This window comes from Schistocerca gregaria, chromosome 5 (assembly GCF_023897955.1).
Source record: "Schistocerca gregaria isolate iqSchGreg1 chromosome 5, iqSchGreg1.2, whole genome shotgun sequence".
NCBI classification, from domain to species: Eukaryota; Metazoa; Arthropoda; class Insecta; order Orthoptera; family Acrididae; genus Schistocerca; species Schistocerca gregaria.
Genome location: NC_064924.1, coordinates 403,063,408 through 403,084,302, shown reverse-complemented (window position 1 = coordinate 403,084,302; position 20,895 = coordinate 403,063,408). Strand labels below are relative to the sequence as shown.

The 20,895-nt window shown below is 44.0% G+C and overlaps 1 protein-coding gene across 1 annotated transcript in view; it reads left to right on the top strand.

The window, feature by feature from the left end:
* Positions 1-20,895, top strand: part of LOC126273015 (C-Maf-inducing protein-like) — an 879,384-nt gene that overhangs the window by 263,267 nt on the left and 595,222 nt on the right. The gene's annotated exons all lie outside the window — the stretch shown is intronic.

Genomic DNA, 20,895 nt, shown 5'->3' with positions numbered 1-20,895 from the left:
GTTGGCCAGTTTGGCGAGATTGTCCACAGTTCAAAAAATGGTTCAAATGGCTCTGAGCACTATGGGACGTAACATATGTGGTCATCAATCCCCTAGAACTTAAAACTACTTAAACCTAACTAACCTAAGGACATCACGCACATCCATGCCCGAGGCAGGATTCGAACCTGCGACCGTAGCAGCAGCGAGGTTGCGGACTGAAGGGCCTAGAACCGCTCGGCCACAGCGACCGGCTTTGTGTAGGCATTTAAAAGTTTTAGTCTAACGTAGCCTAGTACAATGTACAGAGAATTCTCGTGCTCCGTGTTGTGGCAGATTGCGAAACTATGCGTAATACTCCAGGGATATGTCAGAGTATCCGGAATTGAATGCGCCGATGAGTTGAAACACGTTTCATTGCTAGTAGTTTAATGCGGTATGTAGGTATGTTTTAATCCTTTCTTCCTCATGAGTAATCAATTAAGAGGAATTTTATAAGCTGGTTTCTGATACGTATTTATCGACTTTCCGGGCCAATGGTCAAATATTTTCCTCTTCTAAGTATGACGAATTGTCATGAAAGTTTGCCATAGTTTTTTTATTATTTTTTTATTATTATCATCATCATCATCATATAGGCTCGCTACTATATCAAAGCTTATTCCGACTGGTTGTACATTTGTGCCATTATACCCCATTTTGAGACCTCAGACAGTAAATAAATAAGTGACAGCATGTGCAGCGTTTTCTTGTGGCCAGACCTGTTTGTAGAGTACTTATTTCTCAAACGTTCGTTCATTTGAACACGATATCCAAAGAACAGGCATGATACCTGCACACCGCCTGGTGGGTGTCCCGGGCTGTTATCTTTATCGGCATGTAAAATGAGAACCGCAAGTCTCCGTAGCCAATCGCGCAACTCTTTCACATACTACGGACACGTAGTTTCCTCTAGGATCACTTGCCCATTTGATGTTAACGGTGGCAGCCTGGAACGCTCTCCTCGCTAGTGAACATGTAGATGTAAAGTATCACTAGTCTTCTTGGAAATAACGGCACGTTTAGGCCGTCGGAATGTTCATGAATGAATGGATGAATGCAGAAGTTCCACAAAGTAGCGCCACTTCTTTGCCAACATTTCATGGTCTGGCTACTTAATTGGCTTGATTACGGAAAGGGTCAAGACAAGTGAGTCGCCTGTTACGGCTGGCAGCCCTGATGCAGAGGCCAAAGCAGCCAGCCACTGGCAGACCGGTCGCGGAATAAAGCAGCCAGACTGGTATGCCGCGCCGTGCAAAAAGGGCCGCGCTCGGGGAACGTGAGTGATGGGTTGGCGGTGGCCTCTTCTTCCCACTGCTCTTCAGTAGCTGTGAGCACACAAATAGTGGGGAATCTTCAGAGGTACATCTAAGACCAACAGGGCGTGACTACTGCATGAATCACTGGGCCCAAGTTCTGTTGTAATTCCAGGAATTCATCACCGTCAGCGACTTACAGATACTTATAATATTTTAGACACCTATCGAGACGGAACCTTCTAATAGTTCTGCACTGCATAGTGTGTGTCTAAACCTTGAAAAAAAAAACTTGTGGGTAGGAACCAGCTTTTAACTGTTGTTTTTAAAGCTATACTTGATTTTGCTATTTTTTCAATGCTTGCGTCATCTGCAAACAAAACTGTCTGGGCTTGTTCTGATGGTACCGATGAAACGCCATTAACATTCACAACAAAATGTAAGTATTCTAAGATGGAACTCTGTTGCAATCTACATGTAATTAGTTCCCACTTTGATAACATCTCGCCAGAAGATTCTCTTCTATTAACACTCTTTGTTCGTGTCTGAGATAGGCCGATTCTGTCAAAATTATCTACTGACTCCGAGGTCAAACTTATCAGATAGGTATCGAAACGGCATTAGTTAAAATTCTGACAACTGAGACGGTTTTTAATCCTATTCTGCGTCTTTGACTCTAACATCTAAATGTACACGGTACTGAAACCTTGTTGAAGATTAAAATTGTGCGCAACATCATAATTCGAACACGGACACTTGACTTTCGCCGACAACAATCTTATCGACTTCTTCAAAAGGTTTATTTCATTGTAATTTCACATCCCTTGTACAAAACGTTCAAAGACAAGAAAGATATTGAAAAGATTTACACATGCTGAAAAGTGTAGTACCATTTCAATTTACATTCGATAAAGTATCATGCAATTTGAGGTGTCACCGCCAGACACCACACTTGCTAGGTGGTAGCCTTTAAATTTGCCGCGGTCCGGTAGTATACGTCGGACCCGCATGTTGCCACTATCGATGATTGCAGACCGAGCGCCGCCACACGGAAGGTCTAGAGAGACTTCCTAGCACTCGCCCCAATTGTACAGCCGACTTTGCTAGCGATGATTCACGGACTTCTACGCTCTCATTTGCCGAGACGATAGTTAGCATGGCCTTTAGCTACGTTATTTGCTGCGACCTAGCAAGGCGCCATGATCAGTTTCTATTGATATTGTAAATCATGTACCGTCAAGAGCGACGTTCGTCATTAATGGATTAAAGTTAAGTATTCCACCAGCCACGTCCGTTTTTCTCAATTCTAATTCCCTTGCCATGTTCCAGACCTCACGCCAGCCTGCGTGAGCTAAAACGCGTGCATTTCAGCCTCCTTTAGTACCAAGGTGTTGGCTCTCCTGCCAACCACAACACAATTTCTCTACACAGCAAGTGAAGCAGGAGGTAGTGAAGAGAAATCACTCAAATTAGTGTAATTAAAGACACACGAATGAGGTGTGCCGCATGACATACACACCTTACTGGCGCCTCACCTGCCGTTTTTCCCAACAATACATTATGCCTAAATGCGAGTCAAACGGTGTTTTAGCACGTGAACTATTCCACACAATTCCTGCTATATGCTGCCTGTCGTTTGTTATCAAACTTATTAACTACACTATACCAGGTGCAGCTTACCAGAGCCGGACTATGAATGTATGCCTTGCAGCTTGAGCTAAAGACTTTGTCTGCCAGTACTTATCTTCTACTTTCCAAACACTGCAGAGGCTCCTCTGATCACCTTGTTAGACTTTCACCCACGGCAGAAAGGATGTGATGAAGAATATTTCATCCACAGCCTAAGTGCTGTTTCTACTCCACTGCGCAATGTGCTTTGTTGGAAAATGAGGTATACAGTCGGTGAGAACAATGTCCATTAAAGACGAGGGTTAGAGTACCAGTGCGTTACAAAATTTTTATCTCACCTTACATTCCTAACACTATAATATCTGAGCCGTCTGTGGCTTCACAGCACGTTTCATTAACGACCATCTCCCGTAGTAATTTCAACTTGGCGTACAACAGCCAGTAACAAATATCCTGTGTCTGTCCTTCTAGGAAAACTTCTTTACGAAGTTAGGGTAGTTGTCTACTGATATTTTCTTCCGTCCTGCTGAAATATGCGACCAGTGGTGTGATGTTTGGTTGCGGTGAGGTCTAGTTATCAGGCAACGTTGCACGAGTAACTCATCCCAGAGATAATCACTTACGTTGAGATGAGGGCATTCCTTCCGAAGAAAGAGTCGTATGTCTGTGTTGGCTGCTAGAAATAAATGTCTTGTTCGTCGATTTAGTTGTGAAGAATTTCCTTTCGTTTTTGCATGGCTTACCACTGGCAGTAACAAAACTATTGACAAGCTTTCGATAGCCAGGTACTAGGGAAATGCATGCCCGAATGCGCACCTATTTTCCGTGAGCAGCTGCGTGGAGAATATACCCTGCAGGATGATGTAAACGGTACAGTAATTGGCCAAACTTTCTGTCTAAGCTAATCGGCTTTCCATCACCTATTCCAAACCGTAGACAGTAATAATTTTTCAATGACCTTAACTTTCCTGCTCGAGGTTGGCGTTTCGTACCATTGCAGAGTCTTTATTTCATTACTACGTCACTCACTTCTGAGTTTTCTCGAAATGCCGGCCTGGATGGCCGAGCGGCTCTATGCGCTACAGTCTGGAACCACGAGTCAGCTACGGTCGCAGGTTCGAATCCTGGCTCGGGCGTGGATGTGTGTGATGTCCTTAGATTAGTTTGGTTTAAGTAGTTCTAAGTTCTAGGGGACTGATGACCTTAGAAGTTAAGTCCCATAGTGCTCAGAGCCATTTCAGCCATTTGAGCCATTTTTTTCTCGAAAGCTCATACATCGAAAGCCAGAATAAGTGGGTGTCGATAGATCTCTACGTTAAAAAGAAATTTAGACCATTACGACAACTCTAGTTTAGTAACGATTTATACAGAGAGCGCACGAATCTGTGTTCACAGACTTCTGGAATGATTTAGAATACTTTTCTTTTCCATGACGTTCACGGCCGCCAACAGCAGTTTATCGTCAGAAGTTATATTTTCCCAAATGCTGTTCTGCCGCTACATACGTACAAACAAGACAGTATCACTAGTCCAGGGTTTCCCAAACCTTTCCTCCGACGGAACACTTGTGCTCTGATGGAACACCTTGTTTATTTTGAAGGTTAATAAAATCTTTAAAAATGAGAAAAACTTAGCTTATTCAGTGATTACTTCAATTTTAAATCATCACTATTAACACAAAAATCTAATAACGTCTAAAAAAATTAGGTTCTTCAGACGTCGAAAGAAATGTCATGTTATTAATAGTTTCTCGCGGAACACTTTTTCACTTCCCGTGGAACAGCGGTGTTTCGCGGAACACATTTTGCGAATTCCTGCTGTAGCCACGAGTTAAAATAAACAAGTTCGGTTGTTCCAGCCCAAATCGACCGCACTGATCACGGAAACGGCCGTAACTATTACCGATTAACTGTATTGTTTAAAATATTGCCATCACCTGCTAAACGAACGTCGTCATAAGATACTTATTTCTAGTGTCATGAGGAACATACATCCGAACATAAAATAACACAGTGGGAGTTGAATGACCTTGTATGAGATCTATAAGAATTACCCAAATATAGAGCAGAAACTGTGGAATCAAGAAAAAATTGGCCCTCTGTTTCGAAGGCGCCATATTCAATGACTACTGATCATCGCAGATAACTTTCAGTTTGATGTAAATGGTATTTTCGCAGCGCTGGAAATGAACTACCAAATCGATAACTAAATATCTTCCTACGATCATCTTGGTCTAATGGCTGGTTTTTAAAGCCAGTTCGTTCCCATCATTTCCAAAACCATTATTCACTTCATATAAGGCAAAACCTTTCACAAAATGAATCAACTGCTGTTCCAAGTCAATTACTGCAAGTCAAAATAGTCGATTCAGTGATCTTAAAACCTTTGTTACATTAATTGTCACGCAGCGGAGTAGCTGAAAATTCTGATTGTTTATGTTCCTATTGGACAGCTATGTCAAGGCACGCCACTATACACACACTGACCTAAGCGCCGACCACTTCAACATGGGACGCCAACGTAACTGATGGACCAGTTGTACAACATAGTACAGCCATGCTTTCAGTTCATGTGACATTGTGACTCACGAAACGTTTTTTGTAAAAGCCTTGGATAGAATACGTAACAGTTTTGTATCTGCATTAAGATGCATTAGTCTTTTTAAAGTCAAAATAAAGAAGGAAGGTTTCGCTGCTCCAGGATGAACATCTCAAAAATATTCTCACAGGTGACAAGAAGTTAGCGAGGAATTTTTTTCCCACGAATGGCTACTAACTTTATTGAACCTGCAAGCGCAGGAAGCTTGTTTAGAGATCTACTGGAGTGTCTGCTGCAGTGAAACAAGGAACTGGGATATAATACGCGCATATCCATAAAGTTAAGCCCGTTTCATCCGCAGTTGGACTTCGCGACAAGTGAGGTGCTCTTATCGACGTACATAGCGAAAACCTGAACCGAGAAATTTCGCAAATAAGGTAGCACGAATAATGGATTGAACCGATGTCGATTACTGCTAAACTCTGGTCAGAGATTCACCAGTAACTGTGTACTAATGACAAGTGAGGCCATTTCTTCCTTGGCGACTTTCCTTCGAGGGCAAACAATGAGTTACATATGTGCATGCATTTCTACCTGTAATCCTGAAAAGATTGAATGTTTCGAAATCTAGAACTGTAGCTGCATCCTCAATAGCATTTTTGTGTTCAGCACCACAAAAAACACAAAAATTATTTTCATCAAAGTTACAGATAAAAGGTTATATTTTGTTGAATTATGGGACAGTTGACTGACTACTTTCAGACACTAGTTATCTTTAACGTCGAGGCATGCAAAACATCATCCCTTGCTCGTTGCGTACAGCGACAGAGAGAGAATTGGACGTGCGCGGAGTATTTTTCTGTGCCATTTATCTTCAGTAACCAGTATCAATACATTGTACTTTATTATAGCAAGCAATAATTCTGCGTACGGTTACCGACACTGAGACAGTGCCAGGTAATCCACATTCTTGCTGCAAATAAAGGATTTGTCCAGTACGATAATCGTAACGACATATAATTTCAATCATACATTCGTAACGCTTATAGCGATCGATACCGTAAGTATCATGTCTCTCAGGGATTGTATAGACACACACGTACAAGCACGCGGAGGGGAGAGGGGGAGGGGGGGAGAGAGAGAGAGATTGTATATTACGTGCGTTGTTAGGTTGTGAGTGAGTTAAAAGGCATTAACGTTGTTCCTGTGCAACAGCGTATGCTAAGCGTATTTTCAGTAGACCAATAAGCAGGTTATGTGAAGGAGACGGAAGTTCTCGTGTAGCAGCTACAAAGGAAGAGGATGTCGGGCACCGAGGACGCGATAGGGTCTCGTGAGTGCCTACAAGAACATCATATCAATATTTATCAAGTAAACATGTGAGCATGCTCGGACATGAGCGGTGTCGTATTTCAGACTGAGAGCGCAGCTTTGTGTGCGAGAGGCTGAATGCTGCCAGGAATAGAATCTATTTGTGATGCTTTTGTCCTCTCCGCAATGGTCATCAATACGAGTATAACGCAAATCACTGCACGTAACAGAACAGGCACAGAAGACAAATTTGGACCATACAGTCTAGCGGACTAAGTGTTGGGCAGTGACTACTGGAGCCGTTACAGGCCTTGTTGCCTGTTCTTCTAGATCGCTGACGTACCCATGAATGTTGGGGAACCATTACTGGTTATAAAGCTAGCGACTGAATATAATTTTTATATATCCCTCGTCTAAGCACTGTTTTAACTCCGTGTTAATTCTGCATTTTTATACCTCCTTCCTATGTAGAAATCGCCAACGACCACGTTTTCAGTATTGTAAAATGTTGTTTAGGATACTAGTTTCTCAAAGAGAGTTAAGCGTGGGGAATTCCCTATACTGGAATTTTCCAACCAATTCTGTTCCATTAAAGTGGAACCGCTAGGGTGCCCATAAGTTAAATGCAGTACAGAAATGTCATCGTTTTTCTGAAGAGCACGAAAGATTTGTGGAACATAATTAAACCTTAATCAAAAGAGTTCCGCAAATTAGTGTCCAAAATATGCTATTGCAAACATCTCTGAAATCGAACACACACAACTAAATAATAGGAAAACTCGAAAATTTCTTCCGAATCATCAAAATAAATAGTAAGAGATGTGTTTATTCTTCACTGCCACCACACACGGTTGGCACAAAGTTGTATGCTTTCTGTGAGGTCCTTTTAGCGTTCCTCTGCTAGTACATCCTATTCCTGAGAAAAAACTACATAATCCGCAATCGTCAGTGGCCATGAGTGTATGAAACCATTTAAGAAACCACACGCAAAGTAGCCGCGTTACCAGATTCTTATTCAATCCCGTTCTCACGAGCTAGTATCTTGCGCTTCTATACATGAAATGTAAAGTCCCCTGACACATTTTTCTGTCTGTGTGAAGGATAATCTCAGGAATTACTGTAGGGATTTTGATACGGTTTTTACGAATAGATATACTGATTCACGGGGAAAGTTTGTGTACATAACTTATTACTGGGACGCCAGACAAGTCGTTGGGCCATAGCTACTTAGTGCTGCCTGTGCGGGACGGGGGTGGGTCATTAATTAAGCTAAAAGAGCAGGTCGCAATAAGTTATAGCGATATGAAAAGTCAATTCTTGATTGTCGGAGGGTTACTAGACTTGAGACAGCACTCCTAAACTGAAATAGTGATTCTTGTCCGGAATTCTTGTGTGCGACGTGTTGTCATCTCCTTCTGTTTGGATAGCCGTGTCAATTCACGGAAACCAAGGACAAAATGATCGGTTTCTAGTTCTACAAATATCACCCCTTGCAGCTTTCTTGTTTTGACGAATTTATTTCATTCTCACTTGTGGCCCCATACCATATCTACCGTCACAGCAGTCAGTTATCTGGAGGGCAGAAAGACATGAGCGCCATCTATGTTTTCTGAGGTGGGGATATAGGATATGGCCCACTAGTTACGATATACTGGATATTACAGTGCCTGTATTATTCTCAATTACGATGCAAAGTTGCTTTGGACATCCGTACATATCCAAGGAACTTTGCATCGTAATTGTGAATAACACAGGCGTTGCAGTGTAGTATTTATCCGCCGAAACCGGGCAAGCGACTTTCAAATAAAATGTCCCACTTGTACGGGAATATACATAATGAATGTACAAGTGGAGGTTGTAGCCGCATGGTTGAGGACGGGTAGAAGTTTGGGTTTGGCCGTGAGTCGTGCACGGACAGCCAAATGGTAAGGCGATAAGTGGGAAATCCGGGTTCGAGCCCAGTTAGACACATTTTCATTGACGTCATTCCATTCTACAGCAGATAGTTGTCCATATACTCAATTGCGAATACATTAAATGGTCCACTATTTGCCTGAACGAGTACGGAAAGCGAGGCCAGCAGTCGTCAACTTGCAGATTTTTTGTCCAAGTGACGAAAAACTTTTTGTGTAACGAAATCAAAGATTCATCACCGGATCTTCTGTGTTACACGCCGGTGCTACTCCTGACGTCATGCTGGGTGGAGTCGTGGGTATGAGCAGGCCACGGCTGGTAGTCACTGAGAGAATTACGACGGTACAGCGGTACGTCACGGACATCCTCCGCCCTCGTGTCTTACCTCCCACATGGCAGTATCGTGGTCCCATTTTTCAACAGGACAAGGCTCCTATACAAATGTCACGTCTCCCTACGAACTGTCTGAGTGAGTGATGTTGAGGTACTCAAGAACCCCACATAAGTCCCCCATAAAGCGTGTGCTTGATTAGCTCGGAGGCCAACTCCGTCCCAGCGCCAGTTGCTTAGCGTACTGTCATAGCGCTGGCATAGTTGTGGAGTTATCTTTGTGGGCAGCCGCGTCTGCAGGGTCGAGCATGGGACACGGAACTGTTACGTTATGTAGTGTTGTGAGTGGCTCTGCATGTGAGAGGCATAGTTAAAGTGTTGCTACAAGTATTATTACAGTGATGTACTGAGATATAGAAAATGGATTCAGAGGAAAGTACGTAAAATAGTAATGAAATTGAGTAGTGCGGCCGATAACGTGTTTGAGTGTTCGCACGTTGTTTGTCGTACAGTGCAGTATCCATCATCCGCGCCCTGTTCGGTCTCCCAGAATGAACTAATATGAATCAATAAAAATTAATTACCACAGAAGAGTGCAACCAAGTGCCAGTGTCTTGTAGCGAGCGAGAGAACATGCGTTCGGTCATCGCGTTTCCGCATCATCAACAATCAGCCGCGCCGCGACGGTTACACGCACGCTCGTACAATTGTGAGAACTGAGAGATTTATGAAGTGTTATATTATTACAAGTGTCAAGGGGGACTGGTACCAAATATCTGTGTATGCGTGATGAGCGTAAGAACTTTCGTTCGATCATTCGCCTTCCGCATAATTAACAATCACTCGCGTCGCGTCGGATACGCGTACGCTCGTCCAAGTGATATTGTGGACAGATAATCAACAAGAATGCTAATTGAGATAAGCAGTTATGAGTTAGAATGTACACAGTGCAACCTATGATTCCTTATCGTCTCAGAGTATAGTTGTTTATACCAGACTTAGGACAGTGTTGTGCTTGACGTTGAGTGGCTCCCCTTAGCTCGCTTGCGTATTAGAATTCATAATTTCAGGCAAGCCAGCAGCGGTGTGGAGCAGAACAGTACGACCGCCGCGGAATTATCAGGTACGTGGTGTGGACGGGGCGCACGGTCCGAAGTGAGAAAACAGTATAAGGGACCTCCACCATTTGTACCCCCGGGCGTGTAACAGTATCCAGGATATCAAGGACCAGTTACAACAAAAACGGGCGTACTTGTCTCAGGAGGGGATGCAGCGGGTTTATGAAGCCCTTCTCAGACGAACCAGTGCATCCATCAAAGACAGAGGGAGGGCAACCTCAGACTGGTGATTGGGCTCATACTGCCAAGTTATTTCTAAATTTGAATTACCCAAGTCCGTCGGAATGCACAGTGGACTCGAATGGATGCAGCTGATCAGACAGGATGCTTACGGACGTGTCACCCGTCAGACTCGTATCTAGATGTATGAGCCCCACACCATTACAGAGCCTCCACCAGCTTGAACAGTCCCCTGCTGGCATGCAGAATACATGGATTCATGAAGCTGTCTCCATATCCATACACATCCATCCGCTCTTCCGACTAGGCAACATGTTTCCAGACATCAATGTCGGTGTTAATGGCCCAGGCTAGGGGTAAAACTTTGTGTCGTGCAGTCACCAAGGGCTTCGTTGAATGGTTCACACGTTGACACTTGTTTATGGCCCTGCTTTGAAACCTGCAGAAATTTGCGGAAGGTTCCACTTCTGTCACAATGTACGATTCTCTGCAGTCATCTTTTGTCCCGTTCCTCATGATCTTTTCCGGTCGCAGCGATGTAGATTTGATGTCTTACCAGATTCCTGATGTTCACGGTACTCCCGTAAAATGGTCGAACGGGGAAATCCCCACTTCATCGCTATCTCAGATATGCTGTGTCCCATGGTTCGTACGCCGACTGTAACACCACGTTCAAACTCACTTAAATCTTGTTAACCTGCCATTGTAGCAGCAGTAACAAATCTAACAACTGCGCCAGACATTCGTTGTCTTATATAGGCGTTGCCGACTGCAGCACCGTATTCTGCCTGTTTATCTATCTCTGTATTTGAAGACGCATGCCTATACCAGTTTCTTTGGCGATTCAGAGTATATACCTGCATGCAATTGCAAATTCCTTTTTAAGCTGTTGTTTATTGTCTGTGATGCCTTTGACTTTAGAAAGTGCTAACTGGTCAGTGCAGCAGACTACGGAGACGATATTGCTCGTCCTGCGTTCGATGAACTTATGGTACTAGGTAAAATGATTCGCAGTTCTGTCTTGTCGGTAACAGGTTTGAGCACTGTGGCTGTAGTGCAATCATAAAGCTTCAAGTTTGAAGCAGCAGCAACCAGTCATTAACTATGATACACGAAAATGTTTTTTGCTGTGTGAAGCTGGGACACGTTACGTAAATGTTGACTCCGTGTACAGCCACAAAACGTAGGACAGTGCGTATTCATCTAAGTTTACGGTAATTTAAAAGCGTTCACATAATGCATAATTTTAAATTGTGTAGCAGCAATACAAAACGAATACGTCGCACAGAAATATAGGCTGAACAAAACCAGTAATGACTACAAAACGAGGTCGGTGCAAGAAAGCAAGAACGACTGTAAGAGTTGTCTGAAGACTGATTTGTAAGAAAATCTCTACCGACAACTATGCTTGTCGCTGGTAGCTGTTGCAAATTATAAACCTTGTAAGAGTTCTAATTATCTATCTAAAACAGATTGTAGCTATTATTATTGGTCGTTTCAGTGGATCGTATTGATCTCCGGCGGCAATTTCGTTTATGACACTGCTGTTTTCCCAGAATGTGTTGAGCACCTCCTTGTGACGCTGTTTCAAGACCGGTCAGACAGGCTTGTAGATGCTCCGGTGGTGTTTCGCAAATCCGCTGGGCGTCCTTCTTCGACGACGGAGGCATTAACCGCCACAAGTTCATCCCAGATTGTTTGCCGGACGGTCAGCCCAGTACTTGGTACACTCTTAGACAGGAAAAAAAGAAAGGGTAAGTTGCAGCACGAAGGCACTGCCACAATGTGATGGAAATTAGAAGATATGGTGTACTTGTATAGACAAACAAATGATTACAATTTCAGAAAAAATAGACGATTTCTTCATGAGATAGCGCTTTACAAATTGAGCAAGTCAGCAACGAGTTGGTCCACCTCTGGCCCTTATGCAAGAAGTTATTCGGGTTGACATTGCTTGACAGAGTTGTTAGTTGTCCTCCTAAGGGATATCGTGCCGAATTCTGTGGAGTTGGCGCGTTAGATCGTCAAAATTCCTGGATGGTTGGAGGGCTCTGCCCATAATGCTCCAAACGTTCTCTAACGAATAGAGATCCGGCGACCTTGCTCGCCAAGGTAGGGTTTGGCAAGCAGTAGAAACTCTCGGCTTGTGCGGGCGGGCGTTATCTTGCTGAAATACTAGCCCAGGATGGCATGACATGAAGAGCAAGAAAACGGGCACAGAATGTCGACTGGAAGAGTGCCGAGGATGAGCTCGGAAGGTGTCCTGCTATGAAAACAAATGGTACCCCAGACCATCACTCCTTGTTACCGTGCCGTCAATCAGGTTGGCATCCACCGCGAGTAGCCGCGCGGTCTTAGGCGCCTCGTCACGATTCGCGCGGCTCCCCACGACTGAGGTTAGAGTCCTCCCTCGGGCATGGGTGTGTGTTGTCCTTAGTGTAAGTTAGGTTAAATATTGTGTAAGCCTAGGGACCGAGGACCTCAGCAGTTTGGACCCGTAGGAACTTCCCCAAAATTTTTCAAATTTTCAAATTGGCATCACACTGCTGACTGGGCCTCTCCAGACTAGTCTTCATTTTGGAGTAGGATGTCTTAAGTGATGAGTCCCGCTTCGAGTTAAGTCCCAGTGTGCAGCGAAGACGTGGCTGGAGACGAACCGGACAGCGATAATACCAACCTTACTGCCGGTCGCCATACAGCTCGTCATCCAAGAGTATTTGCAAGTCCCTGTGAAGAGGAGTGTTTTCTATGTACAGTGGAACCGCACTTATCCACCTCCCATTAATCCATATCCCTGGTTCATCCGGAACTTATTTTTACTACAGCAACTATACAATACTTCACACTCTAGAAATAATAACGGCAAAAATCCACAACGAAAATCACACAGTTTACATTCAGCCAGCCGCCAACAGTGAAACATAGTGAACTGTATTCCCGCCGGTTGTTGCGGGTGGGAAATATGATCAAAGAGAAAGAAGGTGGTAGTGTCCATGGACAAAAAGATGAACTGCATAGGCTGGGTAAAGAAGATTAGTTGGAAATACATTGCTCCTGATTTTGCTATTGAATCTTCAACGAAATCACATTCGAAGAATGATCCGTAACCATTACTAAGTGTACTGACGCAGTTTGCACCTTAATTAAAGCAACTAGCGGCGATATGTCGACCCATCGGAGTTTGTAGAAGTATTTGCAAAATTTCAGGATGCTCAGAAATATGTGTTAACGATGTAAATAATTGGCGGAGAAATGCAACGACATCCGCTACTGTATGATTTGCGACGCCGAAATTATCGTCGTCCGTTCGTCTGCGGGCACCGATACTGATGTTGAATTGGCTGACGAATTGGGCTCTAGACATAAGGACGCTGTGACATGTACAGAGGCAACAGTGTAGCTGTACAAAGTATTTATATATTTGGAACGGTATGGCAAACAACTTGGGCCAAACTGCTGCTGGCAAAACGACTGAGTGATCGTGCTGCTCGTAAACGACGTCGACATACGAATCGGCCTCAAAACAAACTTACTGATTATTTCTGCGCATAATACCCGCTGTTTTTTTTTCTAATTTCTGCTCTCAGTTTATGTGAAAGTAATGTATAGTTCCTTTCCTGTGTTTACGCAAAAAAAATTTTCACTTTCATCTTTCTAGCTTTTACCCAATGTATTACTAATTTTTTTTTACTGAATCAGCAGATTATCCAGATTTTTAATAATCCGTACGACGTACGGTCCTATTTTTTCGGCATAAATGAGATTGCTTTTGACAATGTTGATTGGAATACTCTTTCATATTTTTAACCCTTTCAGACCCGAATTTTTTCTGAAGGAAGAAAAATTTTTCTTTGTGTGATAGTGGTCTTAGGTGATTTTTCAACGATTTTGGGAGCAAGATTTATACAAAAATATGTACCCGTTTCCCTAACGTACTTTGTTCACTTGGCTTCACTTTAAGGGCTAAAATAACTAATTATGAAATATTCTCTATTGTAATAAATAGTAAAATGATCATTCAACAATTTCCATGGAAAATAATAACAACAATATTCAGTTATACACTGGAATATAGCGAACCATGTATTCTGGTGGTTACGAGTTGCTGCGCACTCCTACATTGACTTGCTGATACTTTTACAGTGATGCCCAACGGTTGGCAGCATTTGAGCGTGATGAAAAGGTTGAACATTTACAAGTGTGTAGCTCAGGTTCGCTTAGGGAAGAAATACTTTTGTTGCAGCTAACAGACTGTAAGTGTTACTGTACACAATTGTAGCCAGAGGGTCTGAAAGGGTTAAGGTGGAAGGGGTAAAATACAGGGAGCGAAAGGCTGTTTACAATTTGTACAAAACCAGATGACAGTTACAAGAGTCGAGGGGCATGAAAGGGAAGCAGGGTTGGGAAGGGAGTGAGACAGTGTAGTAGCCTATCCCCGATGTTATTCAATCTGTATATTGAGCAAGCAGTAAAGGAAGCAAAAGAAAAATTCGGAGTAGGAATTAAAATCCATGGAGAAAAAATAAAAACTTTGAGGTTCGCCGATGACATTGTAATTCTGTCAGAGACAGCAAAGGACTTGGCAGAGCAGCTGAACGGAATGGGCAGTCTCTTGAAAGGAGGGTATAAGATGAACATCAACAAAAGCAAAACGAGGATAATGGAATGTAGTTGAATTAAACTGGCTGATGCTGAGGGAATTAGATCAGGAAATGAGACGCTTAAAGTAGTAAATGCGTTTTGCTATTTGGGGAGCAAAATAACTGATGATGGTCGAAGTAGAGGGGACACAAAATGTAGACTGGCAATGGCAAGGAAAGCGTTTCTGAAGACGAGAAATTTAACATAGTGTTGATTTAAGTGTCAGGAAGTCTTTTCTGAAAGTATTTGTATGGAGTGTAGCCATGTATGGAAGTGAAACGAGGACGATAAATAGCTTAGACAAAAATAGAATAGAAGCTTTCTAAATGTGGTGCTACAGAAGAATGCTGAAAATTAGATGGGTAAATCACATAACTAATGAGGGGGTATTGAACAGAATTGGGGAGAAGAGAAATTTGTGGCACAACTTGACTAGAAGTAGTGAGCGGTTGGCGGACCTATTCTGAGGCATCAAGGGATGACCAATTTAGTATTGGAGGGCAACGTGGAGGGTAAAAATCGTAGAGGGAGACCAAGAGATGAATACACTAAACAGATTCAGAAGGATGTAGGCTGCAGTAGGTACTGGGGGATGAAGAAGTTTGCACAGGATAGAGTAGCATGGAGAGCTGCATCAAACCAGTCTCTGGACTGAAGACCGCAACAACAACAACATCACAACGAAATGAGATTCCATTATGCCACGACGGTACTGCGGAGGGATCGCAGCGCGGTCGTAAGGTGTCCATTGCTACGAGCCAGCTCTCTGTGCGGCGCTCCATTTGACTCCGTGAGCCACAGAGGGTCCACGCGTGGCGCGTGCGACTCGCCTGCGTCGCCCACGAGGCCACTGGGTCGCCCGTACGACGTGGGCGGAGCGGAAGTGTGCCCCGGAAGCAGTGGGGACCTGCCGCCGTGCTCTGTTTCACGTGCCGCTTAGCTGTGCGCTGCCGTCCGTTGCGTGTCGAGTGCGCCGGCGACTTTCATCACCAAACAAGAATGTCCTGACCGACTTAAAATTTCGAACGGTCCTTTATTTGACGCAGTATTCGGTAAATGCATACACGGTGTCCCGTCACGGACCTATGGTCTTTATAGACAGGTCGAAAATGAAACAGCAACACAATAGCAGACGACATAAGCCTGTAGTTGACCAATATATCTCACCCATTCGTCATAGAGAGACGATTAAGGTTCTTAATAGCCGGTACCATCCTCCACTCTCCAGAATAAACTAAGTGCTCCAAAAGTCACCGGAAGAGTTGTAGGCCTACCATTTGATGACATTAAATGTATTCGCAATTGCGAATATGGACAACCAGCAGCTGTAGAATGGAATGACAATGAAAATTTGTTGCCGAACCAGTAGTCGAACCTGGATTTCTCGCTTATCGCCTTACCATTTGTCTATCCGTGCATGACTCACAGCCCATATCTCGATAAGTAGCTAATCATGCCTCTGCAACCTTTACTCGTACATCCACTATTTACACTACTGGCCATTAAAATTGCGACACCACGAAGATGGCGTGCTGCAGACACGAAATTTAACCGACAGGAAGAGGATTGCGGTTTATCGTATCGCGACATTGCTGCTCACGCTGATCGAGATCCAATGACTGTTAGCAGAATATGGAATCGGTGGTTTCAGGAGGGTAATACGGAACACCGTGCTGGATCCCAACGGCCTCGTATCACTAGCAGTCGAGATGACAGGCATCTTATCCGCATGGCTGTAACGGATCCTGCAGCCACGTCTCGATCCCCGAGTCAACAGATGCGGACGTTTGCAAGACAACAAGCATCTTTACGAACAGTTAGTCCATGCTGCTGCAAACGTCGTCTATCAGCTCGGAGACCATGGCTGCGGTTACCCTTCACGCTGCATAAAGGACAGGAGCGCCTGCGATGGTGTACTCGACGACGAACCTAGGTGCACGAATGGCAAAACGTCATTTTTTCGGATGAATCCAGGTTCTGTTTGCCGGTCGGTGCGGCCAAGCGGTTCTAGGTGCTTCAGTCTGGAACTGCGAGACCACTACGGTCGCAGGTTCGAATCCTGCCGTGGGCATGGATATGTGTGATGTCCTTAGGTTAGTTAGGTTTAAGTATTTCTAAGTTCAAGGGACTGATGATCCCAGATGTTAAGTCCCATAGTGCTCAGAGCCATTTGATCCATTTTGAACGAGGTTCTGTTTACAGTATCATGATGGTCACATCCGTGTTTGCCGACATCGCGGAGAACGCACATTGGAAACGTGTATTCGTCATCGCCATACCGGCATATCACCCGGCCTGATGGTATGGGGTGCCATTGGTCACACGTCTCGGTCACCTCTTGTTCGCACTGACGGCACATTGAACAGTGGACGTTACTTTTCAGGTGTGTTACGACCCGAGGCTGTACCCGTCATTCGATCCCTGCGAAACCCTACATTTCAGCAGGATAATGCACGACCGCATGTTGCAGGTCCTGTACGGGCCTTTTTGGATACAGAAATTGTTCGACTGCTGCCCTGACCAGCACATTCTCCAGATCTCTCACCAATTGAAAACGTCTCGTGAGTGGTGGCCGAGCAACTGGCTCGTCACAATACGCCAGTCACTACTCTTGATGAACTGTGGTATCGTGTTGAAGCTGCATGGGCAGCTGTACCTGCACACGCCATCCAAGCTCTGTTTGACTCAATGCCCAGGCGTATCAAGGCCGTTATTACGGCCAGATGTGGTTGTTCTGGGTACTGATTTCTCAGGATCTATGCACCAAAATTCTGTGAAAATTTAATCACATGTCAGTTGTAGTGTAATATATTTGTCGAATGAATACTCATTTATCATCTGCATTTTTTCTTGGTGTAGGAATTTTAATGGCCAGTGGTGTATATTCCCGTATAGATGAGATATTGTACTGCAAAGTAGCTTGCCTAGAGTCGGCGTATAAATTCGATATTGCAATGTCTATACTATTCGTCTTACGATGCATAGTTCTTTTCGTCATGTATATATGTCGAAGGAACTTTGCATCGTAATTCGGAATAAATAAAGGAAGGAAGGAAGGAAGACTGTCCCGTCGACATCGAGGCTGTTAAAGACGGAGCACCAGATCGGATTGTCTCAAGTATGGGGTAGGAAATCGGCCATGCTCTTTCAAAGGAACGACCCCGGCATCGGCCCGGAGCGATTTAGGTAAATCATGGAAAACCTGAATCAGGATGGCCGGAAGAGAGTTTGAACCGTTGTTCTCCCGAATGCGAGGCCACTGCGCCACCTCTCTCGTTGTAATTCGGTGTAATACTGACACTACAATATCGTATACCTTTTATAGAGTACTGTTGTGGATGGATATTGTGAATGGAGAGTGTAGAGAAGATATCTGACAGTTACAGACAGTTGTGCGATGAAAGAGGCAGCATGTCTCGAGATAACCGACATTGAATGTGGAATGATAAGCGGTGCAACGCGCTTGGGTCGTAGTATATCGGAGATTACACAACGATATGGGTCTCAGACGTCAACAGCATCGCAGGGACAATGTTTCCACACCCGAATACTGCCACACATGATGACCTAAAGTGTTTGACGAAAGGACGTCGCGTCACCCCCAAAGAAACATACGGAGGCTCTGCTCCAATCCGAGAAGAGTATCACAAGGCAGAGGACGCAAGGTGGAATCCTACTGACACCTGTTTGTTACTGCACGATCAAATCTATCGCTGCCATTAGTTGGTATTCATTGCTTCGGAGGGGAATCTCATTATATTGGTATTTAGAGGAAGTGAAGGATGTAACACTAATGCGGATAGAGCATGCATAATAGTAAGAATTGAAGTCGCATTGGTCGTACATCACCTCTGTAAGTTCTGAAATATACCATGCAAACGCGTGGTCTATCCGAACCGCATTTTTATTGTTTCTAGCATCTACGAAAAGAGCATGATTACTCTGGGCATTCACTTTTTGACGCGTTTGGTATGTGCTAGAACAATGACCAGCTCAGCGTCGACAACGGCGCTCACCCTGGGTGCCCCACACAAGCTGTTGAGGTAAGAACGGTGGAATGCTCCTTCGTGGGAACCTGCTGGAACGTATCGCTGCCTGCGTTGCAAGGAGAGAGAGCCTAAAAAACTCACACGTGCCCAGATTGCACTTCAAGAATTCGGTCTCGCAAAGTGAGCCACTTTAAGCTGGACTGGTACTGGAGGAGCGATCAGAAGTGAAAATCTGAACTGTTCATTCTGACTTAACTTTAGCTGCATATTTCATCACTTAAAGCTGACCGTTGTGTGATTACTTCAACAATACCACCACGATTCAGTCCGCCATCGCTCTACAACTGAGCCTATGCTCGTTCTTTAAGCGACCACGATGTCAGTGTAATACCACAAAATTAGCCTTTATTTTTATTCATTTGCTCTTGCTCACTGTGCCTTGACGCAGCCAACATTCCTTATTAATTTATTGCGTTTCCTCACTGCTATTGAGTACGGTCCCGATATTTGGACGACAGGTGGTTCTTGGGAATGCAGTAGTTAATTCTGTGGCTATGTTATTCCGTGCAGATAAAACTGCGCTGATCTCCCATAGTGAGAATGCTTTTACTTGTTGTGTTTAGGGTAAGAGCAACAACTTTAAACCTCTCCATTCACATAAAGTAAAATAAATTCGTGTGGCACGAATGTCTGTCAGACCGTCAAGAGAGATGTTCGGATTGTTTATTTGCAGGTTCTTTCTGTTGGAAGCCACTTCGGCGACTTGCACCCCATTGACCCACCCCACCAATCCTTTTCGGGAAGGGGACATTGAATTTAATGTGGGATTCGAACCAAGTGTCGTTCGTGGGAAACCTTCAGAAAATTTTGAGTTGAAGGCTTGCGTAGAGGCAGACTGAAAAATTCCCGTGGTTCGACCGGGTTGAGATCTTGTGACCTCTCTTTCCACGCACGCGCTTTAGCAATACATTATCTACCGCATAAAACGTACCGTCTATCTTGTTCAAGAAGTAACGTGGGCGATCGGTGGCGACGTAGGAACATCGCACATGTTGTAAAGCCATCCGCATTACTCTGTATGCACGTATACGACCAAAATGTCATAAACCCTAGGCTTTTATTTTCTTTTGCCAGAAACATGTTGTAACAGAATTAAATTAAAAATATTTTCCATACCTCGGTTCTGGAAAAAGGTTTTGGGAAGGTAACCTTGGTTGAGACAACTGCCAGGACTGGAAATGCCGGCTGAAGTTGCCGTGCGGTTCTAGGCGCTGCAGTCTAGAACCGCGAGACCGCTACGGTCGTAGGTTCGAATCCTGCCTCGGGCATGGCTGTGTGTTATGTCCTTAGGTTAGTTAGGTTTAACTAGTTCTAAGTTCTAGGAGACTAATGACCTCAGAAGTTGAGTCCCATAGTGCTCAGAGTCATTTGAACCATTTTGAACTTTTTTTAAACTGGAAATCCTCTCCCAAATATCCCAAATTTGTAACTTTGCTGAAAAGACCATGGCTCTAGAATGGGTCATTAGTCGAACTGCCGGCATTCCTAGAAATTGCAATGTATACAGTAAAATCTGTATTACTGGACGGTCAACTCTGGAATTGTTTCAGTTGCATGTTGCCTACCTAACGGCTTACAGGGACAACAAAAATTCGATTTTTAGTACATATTTACAGCTATAATCTTAAGCTAAAGGCTTAACATAACCAAGACAAGTATTAGTTAGTATTTGTGTACATACCTTCAGGCAGCGCAACTCATCGTACGCAAACACCCATACTGTATTCATACAGTGTTTGAGAATGAGCGCACTTAGCAACTTAAAACAAACTTTGCACGCAATTGAAAACCTTTTCGAAGCTATTTCTCGCTAACACGTCGCCCCCTCTCCCCACCCACAAGATTCAAAACCAATACAATGAGGGTAAAATGTTTGTCTTAATTTCAGTCATCATAATCAATATTTTTAGA